The 16,584-nt window shown below is 37.7% G+C and overlaps 1 long non-coding RNA gene across 1 annotated transcript; it reads left to right on the forward strand.

Moving 5' to 3' along the window:
- Nucleotides 1–379: 379 nt before the first annotated feature.
- On the forward strand, nucleotides 380–4,167 carry LOC143706660 (uncharacterized). Its single transcript, XR_013193010.1, has 2 exons — nucleotides 380–470; nucleotides 2,516–4,167. It is a non-coding gene; the product is annotated as an uncharacterized LOC143706660 (long non-coding RNA).
- The last annotated feature ends 12,417 nt before the right edge of the window (nucleotides 4,168–16,584 follow it).

Consider the following 16,584-nt stretch of genomic DNA (forward strand, 5'->3'; position numbering starts at 1 on the left):
CTTTACTTGGACCCGTTGTGTGAGCCGTCTCTTTAATACCGCGTGGTCTATACACATGTTGCTGCTGATTGGGCGGACATTTTTCACACACCCACCAAACAAGAGAATACGTATCTCAAACCCTGTTCCCAAATTCCTTATAAAGTTAAAACAAGACAAAACAACAACAACAACAACAACAAAAACTGAAAAGCTTTACAACAAAAGCCACAAGCAGAACAAAGAGTGTAAGTCCTTGTGTAAGTCTCAAGTCTCAGTGTGTGATTGGCTGGTCACAAGACTGGCAGTGATTGGCTGGAGCAAATGCAAATGGTGAACCAATAGGGGGCAGAATCCTGCAACAGAAAACACACAGAGAGAAAGTAAAACACATACGCCTGTCGCCTGAGGGCGTAACACTCAGATAGTGAGCGAGTCTTCCTGCTTATCTGTTATTCTACAACAGGAGGGTTTAATTCATTTGTAAAGAGGTATGATCTAATTTTCTGTTTCACTTTTGAAAGAAATACTAATGGTATTTTAAACAAGATTATTTATTAGACTATGTCTCTCTGAAGAACTTTTTGACTGGTCAAAATGGTTAGACTGTAAAACTGGACTAGGATGAATGCAGCGTATTATTTAGACTGATATACTGAAAAAGTTTTTAAAGAAACAGAACGATATTAATAATCATCTTAATATTGATTTATAAATAAATACTGTAATGTTGGAGTGTATACTTTGTTTGGCCAGTTGTTTTATACATTTAAATGGTCTTTTTAAGAATCTTCAAAAAATTTGGGTGTGTAAAAGTACAGATGGCAAACATTTCACTCACAGCCAAAAACATATTTGAAAGTAAAAAAGTGTCCACATTTAATTGTACTAAAGTATTTAAAAGTAAAAAGTAAACACTTATATTAACTTTTTAAATCATTTTTTCAAGTTTTCTCATTTAAGAAACCTGTTAAACTGGTCATCCATGTGATCATTGTTCTGATTATGTAAGACTCAGATTATTACGAGACATTAAGCCTTTGCTCCATTTGCATTTCCATTTGCTCCAGCCAATCGCTGCCTGTCTTGTGACCAACCAATCACACGCTGAGAATTGAGACTTACACAAGGAGACTTCTCTTTGTTTATTTTTCTTCTCTTGTGGCTTCTGTTGTAAAGCTTTTCAGTTTTTTTTCTCCTTCTTTTTGTCTTGTTTTAACTTTATACAATATTTGGGAACAAATTAGGGGCCCTTTACATGTTGCAACATGTACCCTTAACACTGTCTAGTAACATCAGGGGCTAAAACCAATACCCTGAAACCTGAAACCTGTCAGCAGGTGATTTTACAGTGGCTGGATATTTGGAAATAATGACGTGATCCACTGAACAATGTCATGTAGGTTTGGAATGACGATGATGGCGGGGAAAGTATAACCCGATTCTTCTAGAAAATGCACCTTATCTGTACTTACACTGCATTACAAGTCATTGGCTGTTTAAAAAAAGGAAAGTCAAATGTATGTATTTTATTTTATTTAAATGTATTTTATGTACGTATGATTGAGAATTAGAAAAAATTCATTTCCAATCATTATGGAAAGATGCAAGTCATGATGACATATGACTTTGTACTTTTAAATCTACATGAAATTGTAAAAATTACAAAGTCTTATTTTTTTCCTGGTAAATTTAGGAATGATAGTACAAGTATTCGATTAAAAAAAACGTAAAATAATACTTTAATAGTAAAGTACTTTTACTCAAATATTTTAATACCCTAATAAATAACACCCTCTGAAATTGTCCGCATCCTGTCTCCTGTTGTGTGTCTCCAGGCCTCTAGAGGTCACCTGTGTTCCCCTCGGCCTTAACCTCGTGTGTCCTTGTTAGCGTTATCCAGGTGCCTTGTTTCCCCTAGTGTATTTTAGCTGTTCTTCCCCTTGTTCTTCACTCGGTTTCTGAGTCTTGGCTATGCGTCTCCTGCTGTGTCCTTCCAAGCTATCCAAGCTAAGGTGTTCTTGATTTTTTTTGTTTTCTCCCCTCGTGGAGTTATTTTATTTCTCTCCTGTGACTGTTTTCATTATCACTACTGTTAGTAATACCTCTTTCTTTTGTTGGATTACCTTTGACTTACAAAGTACCTTTTTTCTTCCTCGTCTGTGGCTTAGTGGTAGATCTCTCAGCTCACCACACCTGAGACCCGAGTTCGAGCCTGGATTGTGACAAAAAGAAGTTAAAATAATTCTAACTAATAAATAACACACTCTGAAATAAGTTAAAATAATTCTAACTCAATATTTCATGGCTGTGTTCAATATTTTGCTTATTGAACACATACCCACTAAATGAAGTATCTCATTGCTTACTTAATTGAAATGTGTCCTCAGTGTCATTACTGTATTTAATGGAATACTTCTCAGAAATATGATCTTGTATCTTAATAGATACCTATATATATATATATATATATATATATATATATATATATATATATATATATATATATATATATATATACCTCTCTCCTCCTAAGGTACAGGACCATGATGGAAACATTAAATGAATTATCCCAGCTGAGAGACTCAGGGTTTGGCCAACCCCGGCCCAGACACGGACTCAGTCTCCTCTACTGGTTTGCCAAAGACTGTGTTTCTTTTGGCAATGACAATGTCATGCTCTCTGAATGTGACCCAGCCGACGGAGATTTCGGTTTTCACTATTTTGAGAACAGATATGACGAATATGGGGATAAACTTCTCCCAGACATAGATTTCCCATACTATGTGGTTGGAAATCTGAACGTTAAAAAATACCCCAAAGCTAAAGAACTTCCTAAATACGTCTCAAAAGACAACTCTACTGGCCAGCACAACAGCAACACAGACCGCATCATTGTCAGTCTCTACGATGAGGAGGAGTTTCATAGAGTTTATGCAACTCAACACCACGACCGCTTAAACTACGATCCAAACGCCACTTACCGGATCTCCAGAGGCCTTCTCATGAACATCAAGAGGATGTGTTTAGATACGTTTCTGGAGGAGATGGATTATAATACATATATAGAGCCTTTCTTACCAACACCTGTCTTCAATTACAGCCCTCCAACTACAAACACAGTCAGACCAAATTCCACTTCGATCACTATACCATCCAGTGTTTCAGACGACAGTGAGCCTTCTGAAACACAGACTAGTAATACCATAATCCAGATGCCTAGAAATACACAAAACCCCTCAGAGGACCTGGGATTCTTGGAAAGATTCTGCACCATACTTTAAAACAAACTATCTTATACTGCTGCACTCAAATGCTTTGGGAATCTTCCACAGAATGTGCGTTCCAGTGATTTTGGTTGAACTCACTGGATAACTTCATATTTCTCTCTCCCTTGACTACAAATACAATGAAATAATGAATATAAAAAATATTTTCACTTTCTTGCCACCACAAAGATTGATGTGAAATCAAACTTGGTCTCATCAGAACCAAGTGTTTTCTGGTGAGCTTTATTAATATTCTTCTTTTACGGAACACAAAATGTGAACACACTTATTGTACAGTCACACTGATAAACAATAATAATTAGTTTTCTGGTTGTGAAATGCTGCAGAGCACGCTCAGTTTGATCACTGCTATTCAAGGCCGAAGACAAAAGTTTTTCATGTTAACTAATGTGGTTTCTTATATAGATAAATGAGATGTTATTGTAAAGCTTTAAAGAAAATCTCAGTTTTGAATAAAGATTTTAGTGAATGGTGAGAACAAAAAAAAAGGCATCCAAAAGATCTACGGTGCTCAATGACACTGATGAAGAAAAGCAGGCAAACTGCTCAATTCTATTCAATTAAATGTGTGTTTGCATAAAAATAAAGCACTGATAAAGATGTTAGTAAGCATTAATCAGTTCAATGCAGTTACAGTTGTGCACATGGCACAAGAACAGACTTGGAAAGTTATCATTAGCTTAAATACTTTATTGCCTTTATTATGTTATTTTTAAATGACTGGCATCCCATTGCAGCAGTTATGTCATGTAGTGATGTACTGTACACTTTAAATTGTAATGTAGACTCATGCATTTTCTGTAAAGCTGCTTTGAAACAATATGCATTGCGTAAAGCACTATACAAATAAATGTGAATTTATTGTGCATGTAGTTGTTAAGCTACATTAATGAATTTATAAGACTGGTTTATTATTTCTATATACTTTAGACATGTAAAACATCCGTGTTTGTGCATTAATGTCTGTAATGTCTTTAAGCTGGTGTTGAAACTGTGACCACAAACACTATTAACTTAAGTGAATGAAAAGCAATAAGCAATATGCATTCACACAGTTGGATTGAATGTTTCAATATGCATTGACACAAATTACTCTGTTTGAATGTTTCATTTATATAACATGACACCGAGTTGTTAGAAAAATGCATTGTGACGTCACTGCGGGATGACATAAGGAACCAATTTTTTTATTTTATTTTTTATTTTAACCGGTACACAGAAATTAATCACTAATGAAGGGACTGCAGAATAAATCCTGTTCATTACAGTTTAAATATCCTTTTAGCTTGTTATCTTTGCTCAACTGTAACCTGTTTAAGTTCAAGTTTGTCCTCCATCTGCTTCCTGCGGACTTGACCTCCTGAAGCTCCGCCCTCATCCTCCTGAAGCCCCGCCCTCATCCTCTAGAAGATACGCGTTCATCCTACTGAAGCTCCGCCCTCATCCTCCTGAAGCTCCGCCCTCACCCTTCTAAAGCTCCGCCCTCACCCTCCTGAAGCTCCATTCTCATCCTCCTGAAGCTCCACCCTCATCCTGTTGAAGCTCCGCCCTCATCCTCCTGAAGCTCCGCCCTCACCCTTCTAAAGCTCCGCCCTCACCCTCCTGAAGCTCCGCCCTCATCCACCCTAAAATGAATGGACCAGGCTTCAGAGTTTTGGTCACAGACTCCATCTTGCTATCGTTAAATGTTTATGTATAATATGCATTTTTAGAATACATAATCATATGTCACATTGAATGTGTGTGTGTGTGTGTCAGAGACTGTGAAAGGAAAGAGTCCTCTGGGCGTATTACAGGAAGATCTTAACTTTAGAATCTAATAATCTGTTTGGTAACCATGGCAGTTACAGATAGTACCGCATTTAGGACCAAAGCTATTACAGAACAACATTTCCGGTAACACTTTACAATAACAGTGTATGAATAATCACGTTTTAATGGTTATAATTGGTTATGGGTTTGTAGTTTAAATTTATATTAGGCAATATTCTTTTTTATTGGACTCAAATGAAAAACAGTAACATACTGTTAAACATATTACAATAAGATAACTGTAAATTTAATCTTAAACTGCTGTTGTAAGCCCGTCTAACTCGATCCAATGGCGGTATTCGAATTAGCGGTGAAGGTCTCTGCGTGTTACTGTCTTTTCTCGTGGCAAAGTATTTTTGGTTAAATGCAATACATTTTATCTTATGTATTAACTCGTTTCATCTGACTCCATAAAATGAAAAGGTTTTTCAATGATATCTGTGCATCATTAAATATACGTTAATGTTTGACTATTCCTTTTAACTCCAATGAAAATAAAGTCAAAGTCTGTTAGAATAATCAAATATAACAATTTATTATGTCAGGTAAATGTATTATTACAATTCCATAATCAATTGAAAGATAATCAATGCAAACCATCAAATGTTCTAGAACAAAGGGGAAAAAGTTTACCCGACAAGAAATGCGTGAGGCTGAGAGTCTCGCAACTCTCAGCCTCACGGGCCGATCTCAGATATAGAAAAGGCCCTGAGCTCTCGCTGCGTTTCATTATATACCCAGACCTAATTTCAAATCTAAACATCATTCACAGTGGAAATTTACCTGTAAGTCACCATTTGCTAGCAGTGGAAAATTAGCATTCAGTCAAATGGTCGAAGGTGTTAACTCAAAGACATATCCTCCAGTATTGGAGGGTGTGGAAGATATTTCTAAACTTCCTAAGAACTTTGTTACCTTTTGGGTTTACTTCTTTGGGAATGAGACATTTGTACCAGTCGTACCGAGACATTTTAAATAATACTAAACATGAAAATACTCTGTGATAATCATTCACATTAAAACTACATTTTCTTGGGTGCATTCAGGTGGGGGTGAGGGGAGATGTAGATGAAGTTGGTTCGGAGGTGAGACTTTCGTCTCAATGGTGCATGAAGGTCAGTTCAAATGGTAATCTCCAGAGAGGTCCTTTTGTCCTCTCAGTGTCTGGTCACCCCCGAAACAGACTGTCTGGAATTTCCTAATTTATCAATTCTTACAGTTCCCTCCTTGACTCCATGGGTCAAATTCAAATGAGCTCCGATGGAGTCACTTATAAACGTCTGTTGTAATCCTTGAGATGTCACTGAAAAATTGTCTTTTCAATGTTAGTATCTGTAGAAGCTTGCAGATGACTGTGTTCACCTGCAGAACGCCTGGTCTAACCAGGTGTATGTAGCTTGAGTTCAGCAGGTGGATGAATGCGCTCAGGTTTTCTTCTTGCATTTCAGCCTAGAATGTGAGCAAAGTTCATAAAGTCAATCTGGACCTTTGTGACTTGTTCAGTCGACGTGTCATTCCTTCATAGAGAAACTTCTGCTTCTCTGGCACCTTTCCCATGACGATAATCTGACCCTCTTGACCAATCCTGTCACCTCCAGCAGTGCGGTTGTCTGGGCAGACCTCGATGGATGAAGGCGTTCTCCTTGGTTCCACACTGCCTCGTATGAGACACCTGAAAATCGTCTTAAATGTCCACTTCACGATTGAGCACTTATGAACTTGAAGCCATGAGGAAATGCATACGAACGCATAATGCAGCAAAACAAAATCATGTCATGTTCAATGTAAAATACATGTTCTTGTCAGCAAGTGCGAATGGTACATCTGTCTCATATGTTTCTCAAGGTCCTGAATGGTAAGGATGTCTCATATTAAATATCCAATTCTTAAATATATATATTTTTTTGGTCTGAATTATATAAAGAAAATGCAGCAAGAGGTCAGTGTAATCAAAGCAATCAAATAGATTCTATGGATCAAGAAGTCATGTAATAACAACAATACTATTCAATAAATGCATATGTATATAATAATCAGTGTTTGTTCAGGAATCTTCCAATGCCAGCCACTTATGCAAATCTAAGAAGTGACTTGGAACATGCTTAAATGTATTCAAGAATGGAGATTGTTCATTCCTTGTAACAGGTGTGAGAGAGAGAGAGTGTGTGTGTGTGTGTGTGTGTGTGTGTGTGTGTGTGTGTGTGTGTGTGTGTGTGTGTGTGTGTGTGTGTGTGTGTGTGTGTGTGTGTGTGTGTGTGTGTGTGTGTGTGTGTGTGTTGTTGGCTAAGTCACAGTCTATGACAGGGTTGAATTGTAAAATCTGTAATTTATTGAAAGTTTAAACATTTTGAAATTTAATAGCAGGTCTGCCTCTGCTTTTTGATGCATTGCACTGATTTGTGACTGTAGCCATTAATATGTATATTCCAGTGTTTTCCCATGAGTTGGCAGAGTGTTGTGAATCGCGTATGCTATGTCATGGGATCAGCTTTCCCATCCTATGTGTGTGAAGCTATCCGGATCTGTTAGTGTGAAGATGTACAATAGGTCTTTAGTGAGGTGATCTTCTTATGATGTATAGTGTTCAGCCTGGAAAGATTTGATCTATTCCAGGTGATGGTGATGTGAGGGTGTAGTGATGGAGGAGTGTGAAGTGATGGAGGAGTGTGTAGTGATGGAGGAGTGTGTAGAGATGGAGGAGTGTGTTCAGTGTTCATGTCTAGGAGATGGGTGGAATCTAATCTATAATAATTGTGTTGTAAATTTAGTTCCAGTTCTATACTGGGAGGCCATGCTTATATAGTGGTGTGCTATTGTGTGATGTTAATGGCCTCTTGAAGTGTCTTTTCACCCATCTCCCGAGTCTTAGGTTATGTTCTAACAATCCCGCTGTCCTGGCTCTGATGCAGGTTGGGTCCGGCCCATCCTGGCATCCGTCCTTCAAGGAATTGCAGTAATACACCTGAGACAGAAACAAATGCAGAGAGAATCACAGTTAATTCTGATGTTTTCAACAGTTTCAAATTCAGACATGTGGAATTCTTCTCCTTGCTCCATTATCATGTCCATTCAGTGCAGTGTGTGACACCTAAAAGCTGCTCTTGCAGTGGAGCCTTCACAGTCTGCTGTGTCATGAGCATTCGAGCTCCCAGTTCTGCTGGGGAAATATTCTGGATTAACCAGAGTTTTTCTCACTCATATTTTTATAAAATCAAATGGGTCGATGCCCATGGCTTTATTTCAAAGTTGCTCTCTTTACAGTCAGATCTGTGGGCAGAAATTAGTTCACCTGTTTCGGCGCTGCCCGCTCAGCATTTGCTTTTCTGTGGTGTCATTCACACGTGTGCAGATCTCTTGCGACATGCAAAAGGCTGTGATACTTCTGTTCACACCCTCCTTGTAAATTTAGTTCTCGGATCAGATTCAATTTTAGTTGGTGCGTCCCAGTCAAGGATGATTTGGTTTGCTATTACCTGTTCCACACTTCTGGTTGTGTTTTTGTAAAGGCAAAAAATAAAAGCACATCCCCTCCCCTTTTGGCACTGGGTAGCAGGCCAATGAAATCGAATTGAAAGGATTAATGTCACACTCCTCCAATTAATGCCCTGTTTGGCGATTACAATATATTGTATATTATAATCTGAGTTATAATACAATTATATTATATTAAAAGGAATATAAATTAAATTATATTGTTTCTGGTCTGTAAAGAGTCTCTGGAACAACTTAGTTGTCAAAGTGTCAAAGCTGTACTGGTCAGTGCATTGTAGGCTATGTACAACAACGGCCAGGCTGATAGCCAATGAGGAATTCTGTTGTTGTTAACACCCAATGACCGCAAGCACATGCTAAACACATGGTCAAATCTCTGCTCATTCTCATGTCAATACATTTGAATATGAAAAGGTTTCTTGGCTCAGGGCTGATTAGAAGCACATTCGCGGTTTCTGATGTAGATTTCAAATGCCTGTTCGTTTAATTTAGTCTTTTTAAAGACTACATAAAGGCAACGTGGCCATTTTAACGTTTGATTATTCTATTTTCTCTTACTTTATATTTTTCGTTTATAGATCAGGAAACTATATCGCTTTGCAGTCCTTCTTCTAAGGATGCACGACACAATCTCGCCAGTCTGACTTATCAAAACAGAGATAATTGGCTAAATATCTGAGATGTGCCGTATTCACACGTACACAATAACAGACACTTGAATAGCCCCCTTGAATGCCACCTCAGGAACTTAAATTAATTGTTTCAATTAGTAGAGGTCATGATCTAATAGAACATTAAATTAGAACAGAGGTTATGGAACGCACCCGAATCCAGGTTGATCAAACAGAATTTTGCTGATTCTGGACGGAAATAACTCGTTCCCCTCATTCAAGTACACTTGAATCTGATATTCAGTATTAGTCATCACTAATGTCTGGCGCAAACTTGTGGAAATATACGAATCCGGTAATCTATTTTGAAAAATAATTTCAGAGCAATCCAGAATTAGTTCAAACGTGAAAGGGTTTTTGTTTCAGGATTAATGAGATGCGCGTTTGTTGTTTCTCTTTTGTAGATTTCAAATGCACTGTGAAAACACATTGTAACCACATGGCAATCCTATGCTCCTGTATAAGGAGGCAAACAAATTTCTCATAGACACGTTTACACAGTTTACACAAGATACATGGCCTAGAATGCATGGCATCTACAGCCTTAACCTAAGTGCTACATCCAACACTTACAGTTAAGCAATCATGTGTTTCAAAGAATAAACTAGCCTATGTGCACATATAGTAGCACAAACAACCATAAAGTGTGTTCTATGAGCACAATGTGTTAAGTACAATTACAAATCCAAAAATAAAAACTAAGCTTTTTAGTCCCATATCCTGTTAATCATCTTTGGGAGACACATGGTCATAGCATTTAGCTTAGCTTTGGAATCTGACGCATGGTCATAGCATTTAGCTTAGCCTTGAAATCTAAATTTTAACCTGTGATCATAATGTAATCCTGTTTTTTCCCAAATTTGCTTTTCATAAACAAATGCATCGACTTGCCTATTTATATAAAATCACATGTTTTCCGATTGTTTACAAACTTAGAATTTTCTTTCTGTTGTTTGCTCATTTTTAATCACGTGTTGCTCGTTTGTTTCAACAAGGCCATGCAACAATGGAGAAAACATGCTGAGTTTAAATCTTGAGGCTCAAATTTACAGATCTTAATCGAATAATAGAATATAATTTGGAAGATGTTTTCAAATTTTAGGTTTCGTTTCTCGTTGCGTAGGCAAACAAGGATATCTTTAAAATCTATTAACAAGGGGTTTCTTTCTTCATCTGCGCCGCCACTATCACGTCCTCACGTGTTTCAGTTCCGGACTAAACAAATGGCTTTCCGATCCGTAACAATGCAAACAACATTTTCTCAACACTTCTAAAAAAGGGCAGAAAAAGTTGACTTACCATAACGGCGTAAGAAAGAGAAGATGTTCAAACCTCAAGTTGATTTCAAAATCCCAATACTTTGCTGGATAAGACGTTGCTCGCTTGTGATGCGAGATCACGTCGAGGTCACCACTTTGTAAGGCCGTCTAACTCGATCCAATGGCGGTATTCGAATTAGCGGTGAAGGTCTCTGCGTGTTACGGTCTTTTCTCGTGGCAAAGTATTTTTGGTTAAATGCAATACATTTTATCTTATGTATTAACTCGTTTCATCTGACTCCATAAAATGAAAAGGTTTTTCAATGATATCTGTGCATCATTAAATATATGTTAATGTTTGACTATTCCTTTTAACTCCAATGAAAATAAAGTCAAAGTCTGTTAGAATAATCAAATATAACAATTTATTATGTCAGGTAAATGTATTATTACAATTCCATAATCAATTGAAAGATAATCAATGCAAACCATCAAATGTTCTAGAACAAAGGGGAAAAAGTTTACCCGACAAGAAATGCGTGAGGCTGAGAGTCTCGCAACTCTCAGCCTCACGGGCCGATCTCAGATATAGAAAAGGCCCTGAGCTCTCGCTGCGTTTCATTATATACCCAGACCTAATTTCAAATCTAAACATCATTCACAGTGGAAATTTACCTGTAAGTCACCATTTGCTAGCAGTGGAAAATTAGCATTCAGTCAAATAGTCGAATGTGTTAACTCAAAGACATATCCTCCAGTATTGGAGGGTGTGGAAGATATTTCTAAACTTCCTAAGAACTTTGTTACCTTTTGGTTTTACTTCTTTGGGAATGAGACATTTGTACCAGTCGTACCGAGACATTTTAAATAATACTAAACATGAAAATACTCTGTGATAATCATTCACATTAAAACTACATTTTCTTGGGTGCATTCAGGTGGGGGTGAGGGGAGATGTAGATGAAGTTGGTTCGGAGGTGAGACTTTCGTCTCAATGGTGCATGAAGGTCAGTTCAAATGGTAATCTCCAGAGAGGTCCTTTTGTCCTCTCAGTGTCTGGTCACCCCCGAAACAGACTGTCTGGAATTTCCTAATTTATCAATTCTTACACTGTCACCTCTGCTGCCAGTATTTCACTGTTAATTTGTTATTTAAGATTGTTTATAGTGTTATTATGCCTAATTGCCTAATAAACCTTAATTGTCTTTTTCCTTTTGCAGTCTAAACAGCATTTTCCATTCTGATTGATCTGACAACTGAAAAAGGAAAAGCAGTGAGACACTGGTTGAGTGAAATGTTTTGGTCAATGACGAAAATTAAATAATAAAGATTTAAATGGCATAAAAATGTTAACAATCAGAAATAAAGCTGATCGCACATAAAAAAATAAATGAAAGCAGGTGTCCATTTAAAAACGAAATAATATATTACATAACATAAATTACAATCATATTCAAGCATTAGTTATAAATATGTTATAATTTTAAAAAAATATATAAAGCAGTAAATGAACATAAGAAAAACAAGGTCTTTGCAATATCTTTATAGATTAAACGTTTCTTCTATTTGATCCGAATAAAAACACATCATTAGTACAATCATAATCACATAAACAGGTGCAAAATTGTTATGGCAAAGGCAGAAATTGACATCAAATGCATCTGACTCTGGTGAACCTAAACCAAAGTAGCAGTGGTCTTAAACTGGAGCAAAAATAAATTACGTTTATACAATAAAATAAAAGTTTATTAAAAATGCTCAAACACAAATTAAATCAACAACAACCTCTCACGAACGTTCGCGTTCCTGCTCTTCACTGGTAATCAAAGACGAATTAAACCGCAAATCCAGCAAATGTGACCAGATTTATTAACACCACTCACCATCTTATAGTCTCTAGAGAACCTGATGTTATTAACTCAAAGCAAAATTCAAACAAAACCCCAAAGCTGACTGCTACCTCACAGAAGAAACGCACGAGTGAATTAGAAAAGCAGCGTCTAATTGACTGTTAATTTAAAGGATTAGTTCACCTCAAAATGAAAATGTCCTAATAATTTACTCTCCCCAATGCCATCCAAGATATCCATGTCTTTCTCTCCTCAGTGGAAGAGAAAATCATTTTTTTGAGGAAAACATTTCTGGATTTTTCTTCGAATAATGGACTTCAGTGACAACCAGCGTTTTGAAGTCCAAATTAATGCAGTTTCAAAGATCTTTGAAGTGCTTCAACGGCTGTGCACGATCACAGCTGAGGAGGAGGGGCTTATCTAGCGAAACGATAGGTCATTTTCTAAAAAAAATATAAATATACTTACTTTTTAACTACAACTGTTCGGATTGATCTGCAACGCGCCGGGAACTACAGAATCACGTTGAAAGGTCACGCTTGATGTCGCGGGCGCCGGCGGAAGTACCGCCCCACTCGACCGTGCGAAGGAGGATAGTTCAAATTGTATTCTATGTTGAATGACATATTTATGTCTTTGTGTGATATTATTGTTTAAAATGGTCCTTACATGTGCGTATCCTGGGTGTTTAAATCTTTTAAAACCTAAACCAACCAATCAATCAATCTTTATTTATATAGCACTTTATAGCAGCCACCAGGTGTCCAAAGTGCTTCACATCAGGTACAAATAAACAACACAACATTCAAATAAAAACAGAGAAAAAAGAAAACAAAAGCATGAAGCATAAAAGACCCAGTAAGCTAGATATGGTTACTAAAAATCATCAGAAAAATGATTGCACCACTACTTGCATGTTAAAATGCCATTCTAAACAAATAAGTTTTAAGTTTTGTTTTAAAAAGTACAACATCCGTTATAGTACGAATGTCGGGGGGAGCTTGTTCCAGAGTTTAGGGCCAGCAACAGCGAAGGGCCTATCGCCCCACTGTTTGTACCTCGACTTCGGGACCTCTGTTGATCAGAAGAACGCAGCAACCGATTTTGACCATCCAGAGTTAGAGGCTCAGACAAGTATTCAGGGGCTAGCCCATTCACAGCTTTAAAGACAAACAATAAAATCTTAAAATCAATCCTAAAACGCACCGGAAGCCGGTGTAGAGTAAATCGAACTGGAGTGATGTGTGCACTTCTAGGTGTACTTGTTAAAAAGTGAGCAGCTGAAGAGACGTGAAAGAGATTTTTTGATTCAGACCAACATAAAGAGCATTGCAATAATCAAGCCTTGAACTAATAAAGGTATGTAAAGCCTTTTCTAGATCATGTCTGTTAAGAAAAGGCTTAACTTTAGTCAAGAGACGAAGTTGGAAGAAGCTCGTTTTATCCACATTGCTAATCTGTTTATCAAATTTCATGCCGCAATCAAAAGTCACGCCAAAATTTCTGACAGTTTGCCTGACACACGAAGTCAAAGCTCCCAGACTTAAAGCTGGACTGATTGACCTGCATTTTGTATTGAAGATAATGCATTCAGTTTTATCTTCGTTCAAATTAAGAAAGTTCCGAGAAAGCCACAACTTAATATCATCAATGACATTTTGCAGACGATTTAATGCAATATTGTCATTAGTTTTCATAGGCAGATACATTTGCAGATCATCTGCATAACAATGAAATGACAGATTATGCTTGTTTATTATAGCCCCTAACGGCAACATATATAAAGAGAACAGGGTGGGGCCGAGAATCGAACCCTGGGGCACACCGCAGTAGAGGAGCAGACGATGAGGAGAAATCACCCATTGTGACAGAGAAACTCCTATTTGTCAAATAGGAGCTAAACCATTTAAGTGCAGAGCCTTGAATGCCTACACAATGCTCAAGGCGTGCGAGAAGGACTGCATGGTCCACTGTATCAAAAGCTGCTGTTAGGTCCAGAAGCACTAATACAGTAGGATCTCATTGTGAACCCTTAGCAGTGCCGACTCAGTGTTTGAGAAATTTCGATCTGGTTTTAGATCACGTTATAGCACTGAGTTCTGTTGTAGAAAGGCTTGTAACTGATTAAAAACAAGTTTTCCCAACACCTTCGAAAGAAAGGGCAGATGTTAGACTGGTCTAAAATTAAACACCACATTAGGATCAAGATTGTTTTTTTTAGGTGGGGGTCTAACCACGGCATGTTTAAAAGCATCCGGAACAGAGCCAGAACTGAGACAAAAATTAAAAAACATAAGTAAACTCGACCCAAGAGTGCTAAAAATCTCCTTGAACATCGAGGCAGGAACAATATCTAAGGGTGCTTTCACACCTGGATCGATTGGAGACGTGGTTCCGAAACAAAGGGGCGTTTCCCTTTTGGCCCGGTTTGTTTGGTCATATGTGAACACAACAATCACACTCTGAATCGGAACAAAACAACCGAGGCGGTCTCGGCTCGGTTCCATACGAACCCTGGAGCGGTTCGATTGTAGTGAGAACACAACCGACCCACGAACTTTTGGCAAGGTGGTCTCGTACCTTTATGTACTGCTGTCGGAGTTTTTTCGCCTTTCGCACTGCTCGACGGACCGTTCATAACCCCTCTCTTTCATTTTATAGCTGATCTTCTTGTACACTTCGGTGTTTTTGTGTGTAGTGTCCAACATCCGGGAGATGTGTTCTTCCGACCAAATATCTATGAGGCATTTAACCTCTTCGTAGCACCAAGTCAACCCGCGATTCATTTTGTGTTAGGCTACTGTTGTCATGGCGATGTCCCACAATGGAATGCGCGACCTGCACGCATGAGGTAGTGACGTAAGGAAAGCCCTGGAAGGGTGCGCGATTTGGACCGCTTTACAACAGTGTGGTGTGAACAGAGTGACATATTAAATTGATTCGGAACAAAGTATTCTGTTTCAGATCTGTTCCGGAACAAAACAAATCGATCCAGGTGTGGAAGCACCCTAAAACACAGTAGGTAGGTTTCATGTGGCTTACAACCTCAGCGAGCAACGACAGAGAGATAGGCTTAAATTCCCCCAAAAACAGCAGAATGCACTGGATCAGCAGGTACAACACACTAAGATCAACACTAGCATTTTAGCATTTTGAAACAGCGACGCCTAGAGACTGAAGGTACAGGTTTAGGAGGTTGAGGGAACACTGATCTCAAATTTATAGGGGAAGTGATCCAGATATTTTTTTTTCAAGTTTTTTTTTTTTTCGAGCGTGACCTTTAAACGTGATGACGTAGTTCCCGGCGCGTTGCAGATCAGCTCAATCAGAACAATTGTAGTTAAAAAGTATATATATATATATATATATATATATATATATATATATATATATATATATGTATATATCCGCAAGATAAGCCCCTCCACAGCTGCGATCGTGCACAGCCGTTGAAGCACTTCAAAAACCTTTGAAACTGCATTGATTTGGACTTCAAAACGCTGGTTGTCATTGAAGTCCATTATTCGAAGAAAAATCCAGAAATGTTTTCCTCAAAAAACTTATTTTCTCTTCCACCGAGGAAAGAAAGACATGGATATCTTGGATGGCATTGGGGAGAGTAAATTATTAGGAAATTTTCATTTTGAGGTGAACTCATCCTTTAAGCGCGTGAAACACAACTTCCGCTCGTGACCTAGACCGGCACCTCTGATTGGCTGTAAGAAGCACCTGGAGATAAAAACCTCTTAAAATTAACCAAATCTCTAATATAGCACTATGAATATATTTTAGTGATGATGTGATTAATTAGAATCAGAGAAGTCAAGAACTGCGAAATAAATATTTTATCATACAGCTCTGTGCTTTACCTGACATACATGAGAATGTCAGTTTATCAAAAACCAATATAAACGGTAATGAATAATCCATTCAAATGAGAGTTCAGTGTGAGATGATGTCAGTGTTTATTGACATGTTATTTACATGTGTTTAGTAACATCATCACATTATCAAGTAACGCGGACAGTTCACCTTAAATGAACATGGTCATCATTTACTCACCCTCATGTCATTTCAAACCTGTATGACTTTCTTTCTTCTGTGGAACAAAAAATAAGATATTTTGCAATCTTTAAGATCAACTGTAGTCATTTTCACTATGGGTGAATACATGTCATTTTTAGAAAACAGTCGTGAATTTTCATTCTAACACATCAGCAAACAGACATAA

Source organism: Siphateles boraxobius, unplaced genomic scaffold (genome assembly GCF_051911475.1).
Source record: "Siphateles boraxobius isolate OS27281-9 unplaced genomic scaffold, OSU_SipBor_1 111, whole genome shotgun sequence".
NCBI lineage: Eukaryota > Metazoa > Chordata > Actinopteri > Cypriniformes > Leuciscidae > Siphateles > Siphateles boraxobius.